Source organism: Macrobrachium rosenbergii, chromosome 12 (genome assembly GCF_040412425.1).
Source record: "Macrobrachium rosenbergii isolate ZJJX-2024 chromosome 12, ASM4041242v1, whole genome shotgun sequence".
Classification (NCBI taxonomy): domain Eukaryota; kingdom Metazoa; phylum Arthropoda; class Malacostraca; order Decapoda; family Palaemonidae; genus Macrobrachium; species Macrobrachium rosenbergii.
In genome coordinates this window covers 104818287-104823286 of record NC_089752.1, presented here as the reverse complement: position 1 = coordinate 104823286, position 5000 = coordinate 104818287, and the positions used below count along the sequence as shown (strand labels likewise).

The window sequence follows — 5000 nt, the reverse complement described above, 5'->3', positions numbered from 1 at the left end:
CACTGAGGCTAGAGGGCTGCTATTTGGCATGTCTGATGATTGGAGGGTGGATCATCAACATACCAATATTGCAGCCCTCTAGCCTCTGTAGTTTTTAAGATCTGAGGGCGGATAGAAAAAGTGCGGACTTACAGACAAACAACCATCTCTATAGTTTTCTTTGACAGAAAACTAAAACAGTGTATGAAGAGATATTACAGTTAAACACAGAGGAAAATAAAATAAAAAAATAAAAGTGCTCCTTGTTTTCGAAAGCAATTATTATTATCATTAAAAGATTCGTTTACAAGAAGGATATCTTTGTGCTTGAATTTCCAGTGACGAGAAGATTAAATTAAAAATGGCCCTATTATCTAAGTGGTTATAGCATTTACTATATTATACTGAGATAAAAACTAAAAAAAAACTCATTCCTAAACTAGTATATGTTTATCCTCTCTCTCTCTCTCTCTCTCTCTCTCTCTCTCTCTCTCTCTCTCTCTCTCTCTCTCTCTCTCTCTCTCTCTCTCCTGTCATTGAATAAAATATGACGCCATTAAGGAGATTGCTCTTTAAAGGTTTCGAAATTCAGAGATTGATGTTCCTTCTGCTCCTTTGGCTTCAGAGAATGGCTCCCGAAGGTTTGTCTTATTAATTATATTTTACCGAGCAGCATAGGCGATATTTTCCTTTCTTGTGCTTCATGAGGTTAGATTACGATAGTAAGTGTTATTGAATTCGTGTTCTCTCTCTCTCTCTCTCTGTTTGTCTCTCCCTCTCTTTGTATTTATTTTTACACATACACACACATATATATACACCTACATACTCTCTCTCTCTCTCTCTCTCTCTCTCTCTCTCTCTCTCTCTCTCTCTCTCTCTCTCTCTCTCTCTCTTATTATATTGCATGTAGCACCCTCCATAAAATTATTATTATTATTATTATTATTATTATTATTATTATTATTGTTATTGTTATTATTATTATTATTATTATTATTATTATTATTATTAAAAGAATAATTTCATTCTCCAGTTGGTTTGGTGTCTGGAGATTTTATACAGTCGGAATACTCTTATGGCACTGCAAGACCAAACACGAGTTCGGTATTGATTCATAAACGAGTTAATCCTCAAAATTTTACATTTTTATCACGGTGAGTTGTGGAGGTGTTAGCTTTATTATTATTATTATTATTATTATTATTATTATTATTATTATTATTATTATTATTATTATTATTATTCAGGCCGTTCTATATCATATTAAGAAGGCAGCGACCCCCTCACTACCATTTGTCCACAACGAACCACTTCGACTTACTATTAAAACCTCGGGCGATTTACATACCAAAATGTCGAACTCCCACGAGCATATAATAATTTTCCTAAAAGTTTCATGAGAAAACCATTCTTTAAATCTGGAAGCAACAGTATTTTTGACCCAAAACAAGCGCTCTCCAGATTTTATAAGCTTCAATCAACATGGGAAATTGGCAAAATGGGAATTACTACTCCAACAGAAATCCAACGACAAAATTCTATGAAGATTTACTGTTATAAATTATCAAACTTCTTCAACCCTGGAACTGTAGCAAACGTCACTATATTTTTTTTAAGAAAAAAATGATTTTGTATTTTACAGTTCATCTATATTGGATTACATCTGAATAAACTAGTGCAAATGTGGAAGGCAGATGATATTCCCAATACTTTTAGAATTTGCTGTTAACATTTCAGTAAGAAGCTCAACTATGTTAAATGTATTCGCATATATCCCGAGAATCTGTTTGAGTTTCTCTGACTGTGATGTTGAGTACAACCAAAAAAATTTTTTTTTTCGTTTACTTTAAGTGGTTCCATTACTTGCGTTATTTTTGCCATTAAATGAAGAAGCCGAATATGTACCTGTTAGCTAAAAAGGTGTTATTTCTAACCCGTGATTCAAAGTCCATAAAGTGTGAGAAAAGATTCAAGGTCCATAAAGTGTGAGAAAAGAATCAAGGTCCATAAAGTGTGAGAAAAGAATCAAGGTCTATAAAGTGTGAGAAAAGAATCAAGGTCCATGAAGTGTGAGAAAAAGAATCAAGGTCCGTAAAGTGTGAGAAAAGAATCAAGGTCCATACAGTGTGAGAAAAGAATCAAGGTCCATAAAGTGTGAGAAAAGAATCAAGGTCCATAAAGTGTGAGAAAAGAATCAAGGTCCATAAAGTGTGAGAAAAGAATCAAGGTCCATAAAGTGTGAGAAAAGAATCAAGGTCCATAAAGTGTGAGAAAAGAATCAAGGTCCATAAAGTGTGAGAAAAGAATCAAGGTCCATAAAAAGAATCAAGGTCCATAAAGTGTGAGAAAAGAATCAAGGTCCATAAAGTGTGAGAAAAGAATCAAGGTCCATAAAGTGTGAGAAAAGAATCAAGGTCCATAAAGTGTGAGAAAAGAATCAAAAGGTCCATAAAGTGTGAGAAAAGAATCAAGGTCCATAAAGTGTGAGAAAAGAATCAAGGTCCATAAAGTGTGAGAAAAGATTCAAGGTCCATAAAGAGAAAAGAATCAAGGTCCATAAAGTGTGAGAAAAGAATCAAGGTCCATAAAGTGTGAGAAAAGAATCAAGGTCCATAAAGTGTGAGAAAAGAATCAAAGTCCATAAAGTGTGAGAAAAGATTCAAGGTCCATAAAGTGTGAGAAAAGATTCAAGGTCCATAAAGTGTGAGAAAATAATCAAGGTCCATAAAGTGTGAGAAAAGAATCAAGGTCCATAAAGTGTGAGAAAATCAAGGTCCATAAAGTCCCATAAAGTGTGAGAAAAGAATCAAGGTCCATAAAGTGTGAGAAAAGAATCAAGGTCCATAAAGTTTGAGAAAAGAATCAAGGTCCATAAAGTGTGAGAAAAGAATCAAGGTCCATAAAGTGTGAGAAAAGAATCAAGGTCCATAAAGTGTGAGAAAAGAATCAAGGTCCATAATGTGTGAGAAAAGAATCAAAGTCCATAAAGTGTGAGAAAAGAATCAAGGTCCATAAAGTTTGAGAAAAGAATCAAAGTCCATAAAGTGTGAGAAAAGAATCAAGGTCCATAAAGTGTGAGAAAAGAATCAAGGTCCATAAAGTGTGAGAAAAAGGTCATCGTTTACAACTTCTGGTCAGGCATGAAACTTTCTAGAGTGATGCATTAAGATCAGAAAGACTACGTATCTAGATATTGTAATACACTCAATGGTTTTGGGTACAAGTGGAGCAGAAGTAAACTACCCAGAAAAATTTCCTCATAAAGAATTATTCCTGGGAAATGGTTACTGAGTGCAATACACATGCTCTTTAAAATAATAATATTGGGCTTTCTTCTAAGTCCAGGAATAATGGAATATTGAACCCTAAAGCACACGCTTAGTGTCAGGAAGTTAACATTTTGCTACCAGACCTACTAAGAGCTCTTAAGCGCACAAGGTAGTTGCTACGATTTAACAAGTAAAAAATGAGCCGAAGTTTCCTCGGCGCAATCGAATTTTCTGTACAGCGTATAATCAAGGCCACCGAAATAGATCTATCTTTCGGTGGTCTCGGTATAATGCTGTATGAGCCGTGGCCCATGAAACTTTTGGTGGTGGCATGTCCTATTGAGTTGCCAGAAGCACGATCATGGCTAACTTTAACCCTAAATAAAATAAAAACTACTGAGGCTGGAGGGCTGCAATTTGGTATGTCTGATGCTTGGAGGGTGGATGATCAACATACCAATTTGCAGCCCTCTAGCCTCAGTAGTTTTTAAGATCTGAGGGCGAACAGAAAAACTGCGGACAAGAAAAAGTGCGGACGGCACAATAGTTTTCTTTAACAGAAAACTAAAAAGGTAAGCATATGATATAAAAAATATTTGCCTTTGAAAACCCAGTCTGGTAATTTCAAATGCTTTATGCACTGCTAGTTTTTATGACACTTTTGTTTGGGATATCAAACCTAACTTTGAGATGACTTCAGAGTTGGATGTTTATTCAGATAAATTCCAATATGGATGAACTAAAATACCAAATCATTTTACCTCAAGAAAAATTAGATCAACGTTTGATATGATTTTGGGACTGAGGAAGTCTGATGATATATATTGGTGTATCCTCATAAAAATTGTCATTACATTTTTTAAGAGTAATTTATTGAAGCACTGTCTTTTACCTCAATATCTTTTTTTTCCTCTTTTCAATCTTACATTCCAGATGTTGACAAAATTAACAGTTCTTTTGTTCGTCACGGCCGTCAGTTCTGAATGTCTCACTGAGAGATTCTCTCTCTGTCTCTGTCTCTGTCTCTCTTTATATATATATATATATATATATATATATATATATATATATATGTATGTGTGTGTGTGTGTGTGTGTGTGTGTGTGTGTGTGATATATATATACATATATATGTGTGTGTGTGTGTATGTGTGCATGATATATATATCATATGTTATATATATCATTTATATATGTATGTATGTATGTATGTATGTATGTATGTGTGTATGTATGCATATATATATTGCTCAAATTCTGCTCATTTATATAAAAGACACATTTCTCCACATATCAAGGCTAAAGGTATTAAACTCTCTATGATGATTCATATACATACCTTACATCTTCATGAACTGCGTTACTTTCAATATTAAATTCAGCTCCTAAATATACATCGTAAATTTTGGCAAGATTTTTTAGACAATATTTCACTTGTTTTGTATAACAATAATATTTTGATTTTCGTTGCCCGTTCCTCTATAATATTTTCCGAGCAAACTGCTACTGAATGGAGAGATATCCAATGAATTTTTATTTCAAAGCTTCGTTTTATCGACTTCCATTTTGGTAGAAATTGTTTTTATCTTGTTTGATCAAATGAAATATTGCACAGACTTTCCATAAGTGGATTTATGCTTTAGTATGAAATATACAATTACAATGCATCATCTATTTATTTCAGAAGCCTCTATGAGTCTATGTCATCTCTTGTACCACTTTCTCATAATAATAATAATAATAATAATAA

At 33.6% G+C, this 5000-nt stretch overlaps 1 protein-coding gene across 1 annotated transcript in view; it reads left to right on the top strand.

Annotated features, from left to right (window-relative positions):
* Window positions 1-5000, top strand: part of LOC136843818 (carbonic anhydrase-related protein 10-like) — a 155707-nt gene that overhangs the window by 98971 nt on the left and 51736 nt on the right. The gene's annotated exons all lie outside the window — the stretch shown is intronic.